The following is a 22364-nucleotide window of genomic DNA, read 5'->3' as shown; positions in this document are numbered from 1 at the left end:
TAAAGGACTGATTACGTTGCAGGTTCAAAATTGTAAAATTATGGGGACAATAAAGGGAAGGTCGCAAAACGTCAAAGCTCAGGTGCAGGCAGGAACAGAAACAGGAAATGATGCGGTGTTATGCATGTTCCTCATTGTTACGAATTTAACTGCAACTTGCATCCTGAGATGTGATATACTGATGGAAAAAAGCTCTATGAGCGACAGTCCTCAGGGCTTGTGTTTCTACGAACGCTTACCAAGAATTTGCAATTACCGTTGATCAAAACAATGGCAAAACATAATAAGTACAGTCGGTGGTTCGAACATGCAGAAGTGGAACCCTTTGTACTTAATATACAGGATAATGTACCACTGAGGGCGTATCCTGAAATAAAAGAACAGTATGATGAACATCGTTAAAATACAACAAGAGATTCAATTAAAAGTCAGGGAGTCCGAATATTTAACTAGTGAACAGCAGCATGAGATTTCTCGATTATTGAGTAACTATGCAAGCCTATTTTCGGAAAAACCCGGAATAATTCGAGGATATGTATATGATATGCAGGTATATCCGCACCAGACATTCTGTCATGTGTCCTATTCCGTGCCTTGGAGTAAACGCGAGGCTGTGTTGTAGGATGTAAAGAAAACGCTAGATTGGGGAATAATTGAACCTTCTCCTTCTCCATATAGTAGTGCCTCACTAGCTGTGGGAAAAGCTGATGGGAATATCAGATTGGTACTTGATGCTAGAAATATAAAAAATTATAATAACGATAAGAACAAGGCCAGAAAAACTTGATGAACAAATACAAAGATTAATTTCTCTCAAGCATCAATTCGAAATTGTCATATTGGCAAGTTCCCTTAATGGAACAGTGCTGGAAATATACTGCCTTTAATTTTGGTGGAAGGACGTACGAATTTTGTGTGCTTCCATGGGGCTTGAATGTTAGTGCGGGTGTATTTATCTCAGCATTAGACACCGTAGTAAGCCCAGAGTTGTTAGATCTAGTAACACTCTATGTGTACGATTTGTTGATAGCCACAAATACCTGGGAGGAACATTTGACTCTAATGAAGCGAGTTTTGGAAATTTCTCACTGGCGGCATTACAGTTAATTTAAAGAAATCAAAATTTGGTTGGCACCAGTTAAAGTACCTGGAGCATATAATATCACCTATGGGTATTTCTCCAGAACCAGGGAAATCAGAAGCAAAACAGAGTATGCCGCACCCTACAAACCGTAAACAGCTGAAAGCATATCTGGGTTTAGCTTTCTTCTTCAGACAGTTCATACCAGCACAGCTGATGAACAGTACAGCCCTACTGTCCTTATTGAGAAAAAATACTCAGTGGCTGTTTACTAATCAATGCAAGCACGACTTTGATCAAATTAGAGACGCCTTGTTAAATTCCATGGTACCTCACCGTCCAGATACGTCGCAGAATTTTTGTATTGCGACGGATGCATCTACTATGGGCCTGGGGGCATGTTTATTTCAAGTCGACAACATCTCAGGGACTACTGAAATAAAGATTATTGGTTTTGCTAGTTGCGTTCTATCACCATGTGAACAAACATACTCAGCCACAGAGCTAGAAGCTCTGGCAGTTTTCTGGACTTTCCATAAGTATCACTATTATGTGTATGGAAAGAAGATACTAGTGTTCTGTGACCATCAAGCACTTAGTTTCCTACTGTCATGTAAGTTGCTACATGCTAGGTTAGCTCGGTGGATTTTGTCATTACAGGAATATTTATTTGAGATAAAACATGTGAAGGGAAGTCAAAAAGTGGTGGCCAATGCATTAACGCGATTTCGCTGAACTAGTGGAACAATTAACCGAATATAAAGTACTGCTGGTAAAGGATGGAACTCGATGACAAAAATATTTGTCCATGTCTAAGAACATAGCGAATCTCCAAGAGGCAGATCAGCTACGGCGAACAGTGCGAGAAATGCTTAACATTAGTGAGTATAGTGAATTACAAAGGCATTATAAAATCGAGAACAATTTTTTGTTATACTGATGAAAATCTGGGTGTGAACAATGGCTTGTTTGTATTCCAGAAGCAAGTTTAGAAAATTTTATCTGGTATGCAAACCGTTGTTGGGGACACTTCAGTATAAAAAGTGTACAAGAAAAATTGCTATGTACTGCTACTATCCGAACCTGGAGAAACATGTACAGAAGTTAATACGCACTTGTACCATATGTCAAAAATTCAAGACCACGAATAAAAGTACAAAAGGAGAATTTCACCCTGTTATACCCAATAGACCGCCAAGTCTCGTATCAGACGATGTCGCGGGACCCCTACCCACCGCTCGAGGAGGTGTAAAGTATGTCCTAGTGATATATGACTTGTTCACGAAGTATTTCAAATTATATGCCTTAAAACGTAAAACCTCTATCCCTATTATTAAGCGGAGTGTAATGGAATTTGTTCCACAAGTGGACAAGTCTATGTCTATCTTATCAGAAAATGCATCGTATTTTAAGAGTACGAAATGGAAAGAGTTCTTAAGTGATCAGGCGATCAAACACATTTTGATATCACTCTTTAATCCACCCGCAAGTCCAGTGGAAAGAACTTTTCATGAATTTAATAGATTCATGAGGACATATTCTGCAACTAAGCATACGAAATGGAGCGAATACCTCAACATTTTTGGACAATTACACAACAACTTGGCACATGATGCCACTGGTTTTACACCAGAGGAATTGATGTTTGATCGTCCTGAGAAAAACGAATGGGCTGATCCCCTACCTCGTCTACGTAGAATGGAAAGTCATGAGGATAAAATGAAAAAGACGCTGCTGGCATTGAGTCAACAGGCTAATCTGAGAAAACGACGATATGGCTGACAGTTAAATAAAGTGCAACAATGCAGAGAATGAGATCTCGTGTTGTTAAAGGCACACCCGAAAGCTTTGGCGTTAAAGAAAGTAAATCGAAAATGGTAGATGATCTATAAGGGACTTTACAGAGTGATGAGGATTCCGAATGAAGGATGTTATATTCTGGGGTATCCAGAATCAGGCAAAATATGTGGGCTTTACCCACATCATGATTTAAATATATACATACAGGGGCAGATAAACAGTTAAGAAAAGTAATGTTTGTACTTGAAATATAATGTAAATAGTAAAACACTTAAGTGAGTAGTGAAGTTGTATATTCATGTGTTAAATATCATTGATAGTTTGTAGTTTTATAATAGGGAATTGCATTAATAAGACCTTCAGTCTTAAGGGTGACCCTGACACAGAAACAACGTAGAACTATAAAGAAATAATTGTATTGAAAATATAACTAAGAGAAAGATTTCAATTTTATATTATATAATAGGATAATAATTTCTGTTAAATTTTTTGTGGTAAACACATTTTAGTAAGTAGGAAAATGGTGTGATTTAATAATATGACCAGGTACTTATAGGCGTGCACATGATGTATCAATGCGTAGACGTGAGGGTTGATTGATTTCTCGGAGTGTGAATGTAATAAGGCATGTTTTAATTACTTGAGAACACTGTTGAGATCTAAGTACTGAGTAACACTTTTGTTTGCTGCGGTAGTGGGGTCCGACAATGTAATTGCATGTGTCTGGGGGGGGGGGGGGAGGGGACACTATTGAGAATTAAAGGAATATATGTTCTCATGTAGAGAAAGTAATTGCAATGCATAAAGCTTAGAACCGCTGCCTGTAAGGAATGATGCGAGCGTAAGCATGAATTGCACAAATGCAACTGAGACCTGGTTTTCGGGCAAACGGTTCCTCGCTTAAAATTTTAAATAATCAAAGTTGTGGATCGGTGTGAAGTGATGAATAACGATCATGTAACTGCCTGAGGAGCGGTAGTCCAGATGCCAGAGGTCTACTTTCGGCACGAAAGGTTGAGGGATGTCCGTGACAAAAAATTTATGCAAATAACGTCAATAGTAGTGTGGACTAAATGTTAATGTCATGACTTGTAAATCTGAAAGATGTAATATCAAGCCAATATTTATAGCAACATGGTGAATAATGCTTCGGTAGAAACAAAATGGAATGCAATTTAATTTGCAAAAGCATCAGCATGTGCTACAAAAGTAAAAAAAAAAGGTCTAGGAAACGCTTAAAGACAGTGAACGGCTGTGTCAATGTGCACTTTTATCAGGTTCAAGTTTAGAGAGAAAAATACTCTGATATCTGAGTATGAAGGATGACATAGTAATTTGCTTTATTCAAATAAAAAATTTTATTATTCAGTGTATTAAGATTACGGCTATGCAGCAATGATGACTTCATGGAATAATATGAATATTAATATCATGTGAAACTAAAATATGTTGCAGCTATCGGACACTGTGAGCACTATAGTGAGTGTGGACAAAACACTACATGAGTTTATAGGACACTCTAAGAGGGCGAAACTTTCGTAGTCAAGAACCAATAGTCTGTGTAATTCTCAATGGAATTAAACAGAGAGTATATCGTGTTTCGAAAACTGGACTAAAGGTTGCTCTGAAAGTGAAATGCTTTACAGAACATTAAAACGAACCTTCATGTGCGAATATCGGATGAATGGACCACTAAATAATTCTCTTTTCCCACTAGCCAGTAACATCTGTTACGTAAATAGTTAAAATAAGTGCTAGCGTTGGTTATTTCATGAGCTCGCACCTGCAACGGACATGGTGATGAGACAGCGCAACAGCAGAGGCGAATCAACTGATCGGAGAGCCAACGTCCGCCGCTTGGCAGCTCCGTCACTTGCACTATCGTCGCACCACTGTCTTCGTCACACATGCGCCGCAACTACTGAAAATCGGCGATCGACAACGTGTATTACGTGTGATGAGTGCACGTGTGTTGTGGTAACAAGCTTCAGTAGTATCATTCGAAGTGTGTGTTTCACTATACGTGAAAAATTCTCAGCTTACCACCTACAAGAAGATTGTGTGATCATAATTTCACTGTTTTCTCATATTGTATTCTTTGATGTGGTCATACAGTCCGAAGACCCTGGCTGGTTCTGAACACCTGGTTTTCCCATTCCCGCGAACCTAAATAGGGGGGGTTGACTCAAGTCATTTTTCGGTGAAATTTGTTAATACCTTTCCGAACTGCAACGCGGGTAGGGAAGCATTGTATTTACCATCGCTCAGAATTAGGCAAAGCACATATGTTAATTACTATTATGTGCAACCTACATTTGGAAAGGTCATTTAAGAAATGTACATGTACAATGTTGTGAAATTTGAAACTATAGTCGAACAGTACTATAGTGTGAATGGTGCTCATAAGTTATTTTGTCCCAGCCATCCCAGGAGGGAACTGTACTGTATCTCCTGGGGTGATCATGGATTTTAAGTTTGTGAATGCCATGTAGTGATAATTATTGTATGAATAGGTGGTGATTATCCCAAAGATTAAACAAACGCATTGTGTGGCAACATAATCGATGGACATTCGAGATTCTGTGTCTGAACCTTTTTTTGGTCTTCTTCTATTCTTGGACTCGAAGAGGAAAGAACGATTGTCTGAGCTTCATCTTGCTGTAACAGTCTATGTAAGTTGTAAACGATACTAAAATATAGCTGTTCATGACTTAGAATTTATGTATTATACGTAATTATTTGTAAACCTTAACCTTGCTTGTCTGAACAGATGTGGCGTCAACGGAACATTTACCATTGTTAGGCGCCGTACCAGAAAATAATTAGAAATTTTCTTTCAGCTCATCTTCGAGACGTGCCGCCGGTTAGGACACTAAACTTTGTTTCAGATTCCACGTGCTATGCGGGGCCCACGAATAATTTAATATACCGGGTGATCAAAAAGTCAGTATAAATTTGAAAACTTAATAAACCACGGAATAATGTAGATAGAGAGGTAAAAATTGACGCACATGCTTGGAATGACATGGGGTTTTATTAGAAGCAAAAAAAAAAAAAAAAAAAAAAACAAAGTTCACAAAATGTCCGACAGATGGGTGAAAGATCTCTTGCGCGCGTCGTTTGGTGATGATCGTGCGCTCAGCCACCACTTTCGTCATGCTTGGCCTCCCAGGTCCCCAGACCTCAGTCCGTGCGATTATTGGCTTTGAGGTTACCTGAAGTTGCAAGTGTATCGTGATCGACCGACATCTCTAGGGATGCTGAAAGACAACATCTGACGCCAATGCCTCTCCATAACTCCAGACATGCTTTACAGTGCTGTTCACGACATTATTCCTCGACTAGAGCTACTGTTGAGGAATGATGGTGGACATATTGAGCATTTCCTGTAGAGAACATCATCTTTGCTTTGCCTTACTTTGTTATGCTAATTAATGCTATTCTGATCAGATGAAGCGCCATCTGTCGGACATTTTTTGAACTTTTGTATTTTTTTGGTTCTAATAAAACCCCATGTCATTCAAAGCATGTGTCAATTTGTACCTCTCTATCTACATTATTCCGTGATTTATTCAGTTTTAAATTTATACTGACTTTTTGATCACCCGCTATTTCACTTCCAGATTTTCTCAAGGTTGCGAGATAATATCCCAAGCTAAAAGGCCTGGTCGCAGGCTTCTAGTTCTAGTGTAAGATTTCATCTGCAAAAGATTGTGTTTGTTATCTTATATCGGTATTCGAGATGAAAGCGCGACCTGGAGTAACGGGTTTTATTACTTCACATTGGACTGATATAAGAAATATTATCTGGTGCTATATATATTAAGGAACATCAGTGATGATTCAAGAGAGAGACAATTAATTATTTATAATGCCCTAACCACCTTGAGTACTGAGGTAGCTTGCTGATTGCTTGGACTAATCGGGCTAAATTAAATTACTTTACACTGTTCATGGTATTGTCAGAGTTATTTTCTCTTTTGTTTTGACGTCACTTTATTAAAAGCTATGAACACCCCATTAGCTGAATGGTCAGCGCCTTGGATTGCCACGTACAGGGCCAGGGTTCGATTCCCGGCTGGGGTGGGAGATCTTCTCCCCTCAGGGGCTGGGTGTTGTGGTATCCTCATCATCATTTCATCCCCATTGTCGACACGCAGGTCGCCCAATGTGGCGTCGCACTCAAGACCTGCACTTGGTGGCCGAATTTGCCGCTTGGGAACTCCCGGCCACTGACGCCATACGCTCATTTCCATTAAAAGCTATCAAAGCATATATAAATTAGATTAAATTACATTACATCGTAGGTACCTGAACACGGAACTGCCACATCGATGGATCGGGCGTGCTCAAGGCGACAGCTGTTTCATGAAATGGCCTCCCCGATCACCAGATCTCACTACGTGTGACTTTTTTCTGTGGGGACACATTAGAGATCTGGTGTATGTACCGCCTCTAACACGTGCTGTAGCAGAGCTTCAGGAGAGAATCTAGGAGAATACAGTCGACGATGCCATTCTGGGACGGGTATAACAAGAATTCGATTACCGTATTGACATCTACCAGGTCACTAATGGTTCGCATATCGAATGTTTCTCAAAAAAAAAAAAAAAAAAAAAAAAAAAATATTTCAGAGTTTCTCTTCAAAATGCAATATGTATGACATCTGTACAATTTTAGTTCTTGTGCAATAAATAATTATGTACACCCTGTATTAAAGATACACCAGATCCCCAGGTCTAGCATCCCGTCCCATATTAAACTATCCCATGAGCGCTGTTGGGACGAATTCATCGGGCGCAGGAGAGAAATCTAATAATATAATAGAGGTTAGGCTAGGGTTGCCATTCGTTTTGATTTGTCGATGTCGTCACCGTTATGGACCTTCTTGTCCCTACATCCCGAGGAGACCCAATTTTGTCCGGATTTTGCAAAATACTATTATCAGCTTGGCTCAAACACTTATGTATCGCGATCTATCAGTGCAACATATAAGTGCAGCCTTAGTTAGTTTTTATTAAAGTCAACACGTTTATGTTGAAAAGGTCGTCTCACGGATGGCGTTACATGTTGCATACCCTTTATCGACGATCTAGCGCCATTATTCGAGAAAATACCGGACTTCTCCCGTACTACAGTGCTGGAACTACTTAAGCATCGGCACGCGAGAGAATAGGGCAGTTTTCCTTTGAAAAGCGATCTGGTAAGACGATCCTTTCTAAATGTAATACGAACAACGAGTGCAAGGTAGTAATGTTCGAAACGTTTAGTGCGCTGTATAGGGCAATGGGTAAGGATTGAAACAGAAAGTGTCACGTTTCGGACGATAACAAAAAGAGTGGTTTTATGTCAAGAAAGGACTTACGGATCAGGAAGCACAGTGAGAGTGATTTGCACCGGTTTCGTCTCAGTAACTCACGGATGTATGGGAGATGTGACGCATCACATTTGTACTTAGAATGGTACAAACAGATTCATGGCACCATCGACATGAAACCTATTTCTACGTTCACGATTAAAGAAGATACCCTGTACGAAATGCTCGTTGCTGCTGCAGAACTAACAACAGATCATGAAGATGTTAAGCATCATCAGCTCTTCAGTTCTCTTGACTGTACCGTAAAACGGAATGCCGCAAAGGATCCTGACTCCAAAATCGCCGCAAAGCAATCTACAGCCAGGACCAAAGCTACAGTGATTTTGAAAAATATTCTCACAGCACACTCCGTGTCCGAATGCAGAAAACAATTTTAAGAAGTTTAATTGTCGGCATTCTCACCGCCGCATCGAACCACAACACTGAAAAGATGTTCCTTTCGTTGATCAATAGTTCACTGTAACTAACGGAATCCAACAGAAGCTGGTAAAGTTTGATTCGATGAATAACGAAACATGAGAGACAGTTGCATAGTTTTTGCTAGGCACTTTAAGACAACTGCAAAATCCATTAGACAAATTAATCGCTTTCTGTGGAGATACTGCTGAATTCGGTGGGCTTTATCGACGCTGCCAGCGGAATGTGATTCACCAAATTAAATAAGAACTAGGAAAACATTTGGAGGGAATTGGATGCCCTGCCCATATTCTCCCCAATACTATACCAAGCTGTCGACACTGAAACAATCGTCATGAAAATATATTAATTGTTTTTCAATGTACACGGTGAGGACAGAGAAGCCGAAAGAGTTCTGCTTATGCATTGATGTCTGTCATCAGACTCTTCTGTTTCTCTCAAAAACCTGATGCCCACATTTGAGAAAATTCTTAAGCTTTGGATTCCATTAAAACAATCTTTTGACGATGAAGACAGGCCACGTAAAATAATTTCGGATGTTTTCAGTAGTCCGATCAGTGAAATTTGCTTCATGTTTCTTCAGTGAAACTTGGCCCTGTTTGAAAAAAAAGATACAAAAAGTGTGGAGCAGAACAAAGTTTCGTTAACTGAAATAAGAAATACATTGATCGACACTCAAAAGTGTCTGAATGAAAGGAAGATTGGTAATTTTATTGACATGCAAACCAAGATGAATTTGAAGCACTTAAAGAATGTGAACCCTAACCACGAAATACTGAATTTAATTTCGAAATCTGAGGAAGAGAAAATGGCTTTCTAAACAATAGCAATTGACTGCTTAGAGAAATGGCCCATTTCTTTTAATAAATGTCATGTATCTGATTGGATACTGCTATCTGAAACCGTAAATTGGATGATATTTTATACCTAAGAATCGTGTGAAGGTTTCAGGTGACAATTGTTTTGAGCGGTATATGTGTCTGAACAGGTTCTTAGAAACTAGGCATGACTCGGAAGAATGGAAGTCCAAAGACGCCGTGGAAGAAAAGTGGATGAAGTTTCTCAAGAAAACCGAAAATGCCAACTGCTTAAATTATGCGAGTACATGTTTTCAATCCCGCACTCATCACCACTGTGGGAAGAGTGTGTTCGCTGATGTCGGCCCAGTGGACTGACGAAAGAAATCTACTGCTGCCAATTTAACCACAAGCTGACTTGAATGGAGTTTTATAAATACGTAAAAGGGTAGGAAGACTTGCTGAAAAAGGCGGCATCTTGTGATAAATATGGTGTACCAACTACTTCTACCACAACAAGTTCCATGTAAATGTCTTGTAAAGAAAAAATATTAAATAATTTTTCTACTTCATTTTTTCACCCCCAGCTCAGAGCGTCCCGACGAGGTCCCAGGTACATATGGCAGCCGTAGGGTCGGGAGTCATCACATTGATGAAAGTTTAACATATAATTATGTGTTGGAAGTGCACCATTGCAGAGATACGGCTACAAAATGGCAGCCAAACGGATACGAGTGAGCTAGTGCAGGATATGATGGCCGGTGCCCAGTGACTGGTTTTCGTCCAAAGCGCTGGGTGAGTTCATTCGTTTTTCGTAAGGGGAGGCCGACAGTTTTCCCCCTTTTGGCCAGATGCCGATTACAGAACAGAGGCGCAAGCCTTGCAATATTTCTGAAACGATTTTACAGAAACTATTCGGTAAAAAAATCCATTTTTGCGTTAAATTTAGCTTTATACGTCAGCGTCATGATGATGTGACCATCATTTAGTAAATCATCATAGTTGTTGTGATATTTGCACGCAAGTAAGGCACTGCGTGAAATTGCAGTGAGTTTGCAATGCAAAACAGGGATCACTATGATTTTGCGTTTGGTGCATATTACATACTATGTTTCTGGGCCTAAAATGCAGCTAATATACTGAAGTTTTATTTTGAGTTGGTTGGAGCCCTTTGTCTGTCACCAGTCTCGAAAAAATTGATCGGATGTACCACAGTCATTTGCGATCGCGCGCGCCAGCAGTGAAATATCCACAACATTCATCACATTTCATTAACGGTTCCTGATATTGAAATGAAAATTTGGCAAATGATCGCATGATCGCATATGATTATCATGTAAAACTTCGTTGTCTACCGTGTTTTTCCACTGACTACTGACTTTCTCGACGAAAGAATGATGTTTTTAAGGGGCATCCATTATTGGTGAATCGAGATATGCTATGGGTTTTAGAACAACATAAGTGAAGACAGTTCACGTTTATTTTGTACCGGGGATGTGCTTTTTCACAAGACGCTGTCCTTACTTTTCCTCAGATCCTCAATTAATAGACTTGAAAACCTACCGTTTCAGAATTCGCTCTCAGTTGTGTCTGTACAACAAAAATGGCTCAAATGGCTCTGAGCACTGTGGGACTTAACTTCTAAGGTCATCAGTCCCCTAGAACGTAGATTTACTTAAACCTAACTAACCTAAGGACATCACAAACATCCATGCCCTAGGCAGGATTCGAACCTGCGACCGTAGTGGTCACGCGGTTCCAGACCGTAGCGCCTAGAACCGCTCGGTCACTACGGCCGGCTCTGTACAACATGTTAGTGAGTTTGTAAGTAGGCTGTTTAGGTTTTTATGTTGGTAACGCCACGTAGCACTCTATATGAAAAATCACTGACTGTGCTGTGTGAAGGCTGTGGTTGGTTTGCATTGTTGTTGGCTATTGTAGTGTTGGGCAGTTGGCTGTTAACAGGGCGTAGAGTTGCGCAGTTGGAGGTGAGCCGCCAGCAGTGGTGGATGTGGGAAGAGAGATGCAAGAGTTTTGAGAGCGGATGATCTGGACGTGTGTCCATCAGAGAGAGTAAATTTGTACGGCTGGATGTCATGAACTGATATATATATTACGACTTTTGAACACTATTAAGGTAAATACATTATTTGTTCTCTATCAAAATCTTTCATTTGCTGACTATAGTTATCAGTAGTTAGTGCCTTCAGTAGTTTGAATCTTTTATTTAGCTGGCAGTAGTGGCGCTCGCTGTATTGCAGTAGTTCGAGTAACGAAGATTTTTGTGAGGTAAGTGATTTGTGAAAGGTATAGGTTAATGTCAGTCAGGGCCATTCTTTTGTAGGGATTATTGAAAGTCAGATTGCGCAGATTGTGTGTCAGTTTAGTGTTGATCAGAATAGGTAAAGAGCAAAATGTCTGAGTACGTTCAGTTCTGCTCAGCTGTTTGAAAATCAAATAATGTAAGAGGTTTATCAGCACAGTAATTCATTAATTTCTCTAAGAGGACGTTTCAAGGTGACGCTGTGTAAATTCTGATATGTTTTGGCAAAAGAAGCAAATTTTAACATGGCAACAAGAAAAATGTGTAGGTTTTACTCGAAATTCGACATTCATGGCGCTTCTCTAAAAGCTACAAATGATTAACACGTCAGGCAAAAAGAAACCGCTGCTTTTGTCGCGTTTTCAGCAGAATATTTTAAAGATAATAACCAAGCTGAGGTTGCAGGTCTTACTGAATGATCACCATGAAAATGTGGATATGGAAGGTCTCCACTTAATATTTACAAAAATGTGAGCATAGGCTTCAGTCTAGAACGGCACTTCCCCTCCGTCGCTGAGTTCCAGCCCGTAACCATCGCCACTACCACTCTCCTGTCTGCGGCTCATGGTATAGCAGTTAACGTTACTGCCGCAGCATCATGGGGTCCCATGTTTGACTCCTGGCCAGGTCAGGGATTTTCTCTGCATGGGGATTGGGTGTTTCTATTGTCGTCATAATTTTATCACCATCAGGGTGTATACGCGGACAAAGAAAAAAAATTCCCGGATATTTCCTGGATCTCCCAGTTAAAAATACATTTTCTCCCTGGTGAAAATGCACTTTAAGTGACAGTATTCTTTCCGTCGGAACTGTAAACCTTATCAATCCTTTGAACGGATATGGTTTTATACAGCAGCGTAGAGTTTCTCGGCACTTTAGAAAACGATACTCGGGGGGGGGGGGGGGGGGGGGGAACGTTTGGGAAAGATCTTTTATGTGCAGCAACATGAACGCTGCATATTTTCGTATTACGAAAGTATAAATTCGAATTCCGTCAACAGGAAAAGTTAATGGTTTAAGTTAATATACATAGTGTTGCTACAAGGAAAGCAAAGATTTCGCATATAATATTTGTCTCAAAGTTTAATAAGCTACAAGAGAAGCTAAGCTTTCACATATACTGTTGATCTGTTCAGCGCATGTTATACTTTAATATACATCACACAAATATGCCAGTAAAATTTTTAATACCGACATATATCTCTGATCTTCTGGGCTTGAAATTCTTCTAAATGGCTCGTCATCAAAGAGTTGGTTTTCAAATGAGAGCAAACGCTTTGTGATTTAAGAAATTCATCGTACATTCGCGCACGTAGTTCATCTTGGGTAAAAGGAAATTTACTTTGAAACTAACGCTTTTCGAACCACAATTCACATTGTTTTTCCGCGACCTGTTAGAAACAGATTCATTTCAGCCGTTGCCAGAGAGCACCAGATAAGAGGCGTCACCACGCTCGGTGACGTAAGAAGCTCGTATAATCAAAGCTCACATTCGTATGTCCAGATTCCCAATGACGTAGGTCTCGACTTGATATAAGCTTTTCGGTGTGGTTTCCGGGACCTAACTTTTCTTGGAGTACCAGTACTGTATTATCTAATTTTTGGTTTTTTATTATGGCGTAATTCCATACGTGCTAGAAGATGAAAACGTGCACCTGAAATGCTGCGAACAGTTGAAACTAGCCGATAGTGTGGAATTAAACACTTCGTTTCAAAAAAATTAAATGCCTCAGCAGGAAATTTTAATAAAAGCCAAATTACTTTAGCAAACTGACAAAAATAATGGTTTGTTCTGAAAGGCGATTAATGCTTGACTGTCAGAAAGCTGAAAATGAAATAAAATCTAAAACTAGTAACACATTTTAGCCTTCCGTAATTATGTGAATGTATTTTAATTCACTTGATGGCTTCCAGCCACAGAAATCCGTCTTGGTTTCGTTTGACGTGAGAGCAGTAAACGAAGAGGAAACGGGAAAATCACTAAACGTAAACACGTGTCACGCGGAGACTATCTCCCGCCCTCCCCCTAACCCTATAACTCAGAGTGCTCTGCGCATCAGGTCGACAAAAAAAAAAAAATGAATTTTCAAAAAGAAGTTCATTTTGTAGCGCACATCTTTCTGAAGAGTCTGATATATAAAACATATATCTTCGAGGAAATGTGAGAGATGTTATTTGGTCTTAAGTGTGCCGAAGTGCAGTGCCACGCCTCTTCAAACAACATTCTTATACCGCACGTCACTGTATTTCGCTCTGTGGAACTCAAACGTGTGTAATTTTTAATGGATGTCATCAAACTATTTCAGGACAGTGGAAATTAAAGTGTCCTGTAGTGCCTCTCCTGCTCCCAGTCAGCCGGTTTGACATCCTGCCCCTCTTAAAAAAAAAAAAAAAAAATCGCAATTAATACGGGATGGGATTGTTTGAAACAGGGAGAACAAGAACTCTTCAGCAAATCTGGACTCTTTATTGCCTACTTGCTAATAACTTGCTCTTCTGTGTGACATAAAATGAAATATAGGTTACCTAAAACCAGTAAAGACAGGAGACAGCCAAGACAGTACACATTTCTTCAATCCTTAGGTCTTAGCGATTTTTCTTGCTACAGCTTCCCTTTCTGCGAAAGAACTATTACCTCATAAAAGTTCGTGAAACGTTTTGCTACATGAAAAATGGAAATGTCGTCGTCTAATACTGAAAAAGCTGTTAATACAAATAGTCCCCAAGACTGGTGTGGTTTATCGATCTAATTACGTCTATTTTCTCACTGTGTACTGGATAAAATAAAATAGGCCTTTCTAATAATGCAGCAATTGTAACACACATCGAATAAGCGAGACTCTTTCGGCAATAATGATCATTTTTATAGTACAACAATATAATTCACGAAGTACCAATGCGAAATACCTATTTGGCCTACTACATTCAAAAAGCTTTATGTTAGGAAATAGTTTCACATTTCATTCATAAGCTCCAGTACTCATGCACGAGACCGAAAAGTAGTAGAACAAAATTTTTGTATAAATTTAGAATTGTCAAATTCTTCCACAATTTGTGTGATGTCCCCGTTTCTTCTCCTTCCTCGTTCTAGCAAACAATCTTGTCATCACTAATTCTGTAAGTATTCCTACCACTGTCAAAACTCATTCTCCGGTTAATTTTACTAACCCTGCCACAATCACCGGTTTAGTTATCCAGCGGTTATTCTCCGGTTAGGCGTTATTACGTGTTCGTACAATGCGTTTTCCGCGCTACTCCCAGAATGGAACTTAAGCGGCTGCTAGCCGGGGACTACAACTGGTCCTGTCTAGTGTAGCGACCTAGCCAAAAATTTTCTGTCAAAATTTCACTTTCTTGGATACACCGAGAAGATAATAGACAATCTTTCTTACCTGTTATTCCTGTCAGTCGTTTATTTCCACTCTGGTAGTCTGAATCTATGGATTTCGCTAGTAATTATATCAACGCTGAACATTTGCAAACCGAATCAACCTCATAAACAAGCAGCAGTTGGCATTCACCGGTTGGGCTTTATTCCGCTCAGCTCGTATAGCCCGGACAAGTTTTGTTTGCAGGAAAGTTCATGTCTAGATGTGAAGAGGATTTCTCTGGTAGTGGCATCACGTACAATAAGCACGCATTCAAAAATCGACTTATAATTCATTCGGAAATCAACTTAGAATGTGTTCAAAAATGTCCAAAAACCAGCATGGGTGCGTTTCAAAATCATATGAATAATCGATAGACCGACGTGCGCTGCATGCTAGGTGCTTTGTAAAAGAAGGTTTACTTTCCTCAAGAATATGAATTGCCCCCCCCCCCCCCCCCCCCCGAAAATGCCGCCATGGTCAGATACGGCGGTTTTCCGTCCCTCCCGCCCTCCTCCCCTGCACTTGATCCGGGCCTGCTGCGCACGCGTGAATGTGGCAGCTTAAAGGGCGCCGTTAAAATTTTTCCGGGTACCCCATGTGGCTGGTTGCTGCTACTGCTGCTTACACAGCCAACAGCCACATTTCTGCAGCCCGGAGAGGGAGAAGGTATTACTCATACGCGACTGAACTGCGCGTGTGCATGAACCAGCTCGTAACTGCTTAAATGAATCTAAAGTAAATAGTTACAACGTCACGCTCATCGAAGGCAATTTGTTGTTATGAAGCATTGCATAGTCTTCCTAAAGCCTTTGACACATTTTGCTGTTTTCTGACGCTCGTACGTGCACTGTGTTATTTAATATAGCGCATTTCCTTTGCAATTTAAGTTTTATTTCCTTTTTTTCTCTCGTACATCTTTTAATGCTGCAGTATTATGGCGCAGCAGCGGGAGGTAGTAATATCATTTGTTAGAGTATCGGTTCTTACCAGTCAAAATTACGAAAATCTAACTGAAAACTAAAACAACGAAAAATTTCCAGATTTCTAAAAAATTCCGGGGTTTTTCCCGGTTTTCTCCCGGATGAAAAAATTCCCGGGTTTTTCCCGGATCTCCTGGTTGTCCCGTGTCGTATACACACCATGATCATTTATTAAATGGCGAAACTGGATAGTTTAACCACGCCATTGAGAGCCCCACAAACCAAATCATTATCATCGTCATTATCATCATCATCACTATCACTCCCCCCACTCGTGCCCTGCCGACTGTGCATCTACCAGCGATGTTATTCTAAACATCGGTGAAAAACAGTCGCAAGAAATATAAGAGGCCGTGACAATAATGTCTAGACTTCTTGTGATGTTGCAGGTATTTTCTGGAGATGGTGAAGAGTGGCATTTCCCCTCCAGCACTCGGAAATTTCCCTACAGCGGCTCCCCATAGCCCCCATTACTACCACTCTCCCCACACATGCGCTGCTGCCTGCCCATCTACTGGCCATGCTATTCTATGCAGACTCTAAACACCTGTCACCTGTTGAGGACAGGTCGCAAGAAATTTTAGAGGCCATGACAATAATCTCCTGCCTTCTTGTGACGTTGTAGAACTTTTTCTGACATAGTGAAGAAGTCATTTGTACAGTCATGTCAGCCTTGTTGGTGGGAGAAATGCAAATAGTTACTGTAAAAGCAGTATACGAGTTCATAGTTATTTTGTTAGAATAAAATTTCAGTTACGCTCTCTATACAATTCTAAAGATCAGAATAGATGTTTATTTGACACTGCAATATTGAAGCCATAGCCACTGTGACTATTGCTTCACTACTGTAATGTCAAATAAGCATTTAACTTATATTATAGTGAAACTCCTTTACGACAATTATGTATGGTTAAAGAAAATTAGAATGTATAGAATATAGATTTCAGTCTTTGGAATATTACGCGGACTACCTTACTTCAGCGCTGTTTCGGCAGTGCATCTCATTATCTTAATAAATTAACACTAGAACGGCGGAAGGGGTCAAAATGTCCCGTGTCATGCGCCTTTCTTCAATGTCGTGTCCACTTCTTTTTTACTTCGATCATGAAATCATGTGATTCCCCTAATTTATTCACCTTTTTACGCTGATGTATTAGGATTTACAAAGTATTTATATTTTCTTGGACATTTCATTTGATATACACAGAATGGCGGTCCGTCTCCATAGCTAAGAGGTCATGAGGGTTGTCTGCCATGCAGAGGAACCGGGCTCTATTACCGCACTTTTCCTTCCTGGTACGACGTGCACTCAGCATCATAGTTGCAATTGCGGAGCTGCTAGACCAAATAGGAACTGCTCCAGGTCACGAAAACTGACAATGGCAGGCTGCCACCTAAATACCTTCATGCCATATCCAACGACTGTACTGGTAAAGATGAAGCAGCGGTCGTTGCCCTCGTCATGGCCTGTGGACGTAGCTTACTTTACGTTTACCTAGAATGACGGAATTTCTCTTCTGAATACATGTAAGTAACTCAACATTGAAAAGACAACAATCAGCAATCTCGTAGAATTGTTGGCGCTAACTGTTACGTCTTTTTTGACACGTGCACATTCCAGTCTGCCCGTTTTAATCATTTCATTCAGATAATATTCTTTGTCCATGACAGACGTTTTGGACCATGTCTCGTCACCGTGGATTTTCTAATGAAGGTATGTTAAGTGTCTTGGAGATTTATGATATAGAACTGGAAACTGACTTCACTGATGATGATTTTCTAACAGAGACAAATGACGATGTAGACACTGTCAAATAATAGAGATTAGTGGAGGAGGATTCAGATGCTGATCTATGAATGCCTCAACAAAGTTGGTCGCTAGGGTTGGAGCCGAGTGGGAGATTGCCATCATTTTTTCATCTTAGGGAAGAAGGTCGGCTGTGAAAGTTCTAAATGACAGATGAGGTCGCACAGGCTACGCTCTACAATTGGTAGACGACCCTGTCATTAGTGCCTTCCTCTGTTTTTGACGAAGTAGTGCTACATCTGATGAAGAAATACTGTACAACAATGATTGAACCGGGTCACATGATGAACTGTAAAAACCGTTAACCGTTACATATGCTCAGGGTGTTATTTGTACAAGTGTATGCATGCAGATGATCTTTGCTCTGGTTTTTTGGAACCTATGTTCATCAAGGACGTGATGCCAGTAGGCAGATTTAAGGAGCTTGTCTGATTTCTACATTTCGTTGTAACATCGACTCTGTTGACTGTCTGCCAGTCAACAAATTTTTGGGGAAGTTCATGGAAAAGAGTATATCGTTCTTAACCTCCTGGAGAAAACATAATCATAGATGAGGAAGCAAGAAAAACAAGAATCAGTTCATGCCTAACAAACCAAAAAAATGTGATCTGAAGTTACGGATTGCTGGCGATGTAGCAACAAAATATATACGAGGCAGTTCAATAAATAACCAACATATATTTTTTCTCCGTCAATAAAATGAGGAATTCTTCGTGGGGCACCGTGGAATATTCCTGATCAGCCCCTAAAGTTTCATGAAGTTCCGATAGGTGGCGGCGCTATGCGTAGTCTTCAAAATGGCGTCTGTAACACAGGTGCCTTTCAAGCAGAGAGCTGAGTTTCCTTTGAGTTTGACGTGAAACCAGAGCATCACAGATATTCATAGGCGCTTACAGCACGTCTGCGGAGACCTGGCAGTAAGCAAAAGCACAGTGGGTCATCGTGCGAGCAGTCTGCGGTCATCCAAATATGTCCCCCCTAACCTGTACGATTCCGAACCCCAGACCGGATGCATGCAGCTGTGACTCCTGCAGTGTTCGTCTGTGCGGAAACTCTCATTCGAGGTGATTGACGGATCACAATAAAACACCTCTCTTTTCAACTGGACGTCTGTTGGTAGTGCTGTCACACTCGTCCACCAGTTGGGATACTCAACGATGCCTGCCCGCTGGTTTCCTCGCCGCCTAACACAGACCGTAAAGAGCAACGAAGGACCACTTGTGTGGAATTGCTTCCGAATTTCGAGGCTGATCATGACAGTTTTTTTGTGGAACCTTGTCAGAGGCGATGAAACATGGGTTCATCACTTTGAAACGGAAACAAAACGGCAATCCATAAAGTGGCGCCAAACTACCTCTCCTCCGAAGAAATAGTTCTAAGCAGCACCCTCATCCGGTACAGCCATGATGACGGTCTTCTGCGCCTCCCTCATGAAGCAACGATCAACTCTGAAGTGTACTGTACTACTCTCAGGAAACTGAAGAAACGACTTGAGTGTGTTCTTCGTCACAAATATGCAAATGCCCTTCTCTATGTCAAAAAATGGTTCAAATGGCTCTGAGCACTATGGGACTTAACATCTATGGACATCAGTCCCCTAGAACCTAGAACTACTTAAACCGAACTAACCTAAGGACATCACACAACACCCAGTCATCACGAGGCAGAGAATCTCTGCGCCTCCGAGAAAAACTGACAAAACTTCGTCGGACTGTTCTTCCACTTTGCACCATACAGTCCGGATCTCGCACCTTCCATCTTCCATCTGTTTCGCCCAATGAAGGATGCTCACTGCGGGAAGCACTACGTGGGTGATGGGGAGGTTATTGATGCAGCAAGACGTTGGTTCCGGCGTCTACCAGTGGAGTGGTACCATGACGGCACAGCAGTCCTCCTAGTAGGGTGGCGTAGCTCCATAGAACTGAACGGGAATTATGTTGAAAAACTGGGTTTTGTAGACAAAAGACTGGGGAATAATATGGTGTACTGGAATCCTGTATAAAACCAAGCTGCTTTCAGAAAGAAAAGTGTTGCATTGCTTATTGAACGGTCTTCGTATGCAGTGCTTACTCAAACACGTATCTTGTCGTAGACGACTTCCATGAGATGGATCAGTGGCTCCACAACAACTGTTCTGGTGAGGATGAAACACCTTAGTGGGTGCATGATATGGCGGCTGCCAAAAAGGCAGTCCCAATTCGCCACTTTCCATGAGGAGGAGAATATATTTGATTGGGTGGGAGAACTAGCAGAAAGATCGACTGAACTGCTCAACCCAGGGACCCAGACCGTCAAAGGGGATTATAATGCAAACGTCGTTGTTACAGCACATAATTATAATTCTGGAGTATTGGTGTACTTAATTGTTTTTATTTGTTAGTAGCATATACTTAAAATATCTTCAGTGTTGTACTTAATTTTTTCCATTGTTCTTATGTTACACAGGTGCCACAAACAACGCCACCGTTTCCCTTATTCGTAAGTCACATAAGTAACACTGACACTGCTACCACAACAGCTTGACGTGGCACAGGTACCTGGAGTGGTGGCTGTGGGGGCAGTCATCAAACATGCACCTGAGCGATTCACCCAAGCGTCATGCACCGCCGTACAAAGAGCCACTCGTGGTTGCGGGAGAGGTAGCGGACGCAGCGGCGGCCAGTGCAGTGCTGGTCCCTGCACCATCCCACCCCCGGCTGGCGACGGCGAAGGCTCCAGCATACAGCAGCATCAACGAGCGCCCTCTCCACAGCCTGGGTGCTCCAACAGGAGCTCACCACCGACACCTCCTCTTACTCCGCCTTCAATTGTTAGCTCTCGCTCACAGCTACTCTATATGGATACAGACAGCTTCATCTATTGGACGAAGAACTGTGGCCCATATGAAGTACTCAGGTGTCACGGTAATGAATTCGCCACATGGAGATACACAGCCAAAAATCCTTAAGGTACTGTTCCTCAGAACAAGAAGATTACCGGCTTAATGAAAGACGAGGTGGACGGATTGCCAATTGTGAAGTTTTTGGCTCTAAGATCCAAACAATACGCATATCACACAATAGATGGAGCCACCCAGAACGAGGCTAAGGGTGTGCAGCCTGCAGAATCACGTGTCCTCACGGTTGAAGACTACTTACAGTGCCTGTACGATGGTGTTAGCAGTGCTCTGCTGCAAACTCCATGTCTGGTACAGCAAAATAGTATTCAATTGCGAAGGCATGAGGTGTACACCGTGCTGCAATCTAAAGCTGGATCGTCATCTCATGACCATTTGTGATGAGAAGGTCGAAACCCTCCCATACTCACAGTATTTACTTGAATACATATATTCGTATGTAGGAATATATGTGGATAAAAAAATTCGAATATTAACAAGCACTGTGAATTTTAAAATCAGTATTATATATATATATATATATATATATATATATATATATATATATATAAACAGAACAGTTTTTAAGTTTCACCTGCCGCTAACTGTCCAAGTCATGCTAGTTTTAAGTGTGAGCTCCTCCCAATTCATTTTAGTGCATCTGATTCGGATGAATATTTTACAGCGATCAACTTCGTTGCATCATTAAATTACTTCAGTTGCTAAGGCTGGAAAATGTTTAGAGCCACCCAGTTCAATGTATAAAGTCATTTGTTTGGGTGGAATTTCACTAGTAATAGTAACAGTATTAGTGTAAGTGAAACTGTGCCTATACAAAGCTGTAATAAGTACTGCAGTGCAAAGTAAAACATTTTTTCAAGTGTACTATTATTTGCAAATCCAATAAATGTGAATAAAAAATATTTCAAACAGTAATAAGAACCGTGAATTTAAAAATCAGTATTGTTTCGTGTATTGTTAAAAAATAAGATTTGTGAATTTAAGCTGTATTACCACTGTGATTATTTATGTCTGAATAAAAAAATTGTTACCCATTACTATACAACTTTGTTGTTATTTCACAAATCCCTACCCTTATCAGTGTGCAAGAAGCTCAATGTATTAGTTTGGAACTTGAAGGAGGTAACATTTAACATAGCTGAAAACAAAATAAAACTGTGAAAAAGTCATACAGCAAACATGTCTGAAATTATTTCATCTATGTGTGACTGAACAAAGTCACAGACATAGGATCTGGGAAAAGCTACATACTATGGGCTAGGTGTGTGTGTGTTGGTCTTCAGTCCTGAGAGTGGTTTGATGCAGCTCTCCATGCTACTCTATCCTGTGCAAGCTTCTTCATTTCCCAGTACCTACTGCAACCTACATCCTTCTGAATCTGCTTAGTGTATTCATCTCTTGGTCTCCCTCTACGATTTTTACCCTCCACGCCGCCCTCCATTACTAAATTGGTGATCCCTTGATGCCTCAGAACATGTCCTACCAACCGATCCCTTCTTCTGGTCAAGTTGTGCC

Source organism: Schistocerca americana, chromosome 2 (assembly GCF_021461395.2).
Source record: "Schistocerca americana isolate TAMUIC-IGC-003095 chromosome 2, iqSchAmer2.1, whole genome shotgun sequence".
NCBI lineage: Eukaryota > Metazoa > Arthropoda > Insecta > Orthoptera > Acrididae > Schistocerca > Schistocerca americana.
Note: the sequence above shows the minus strand (reverse complement) of the source record.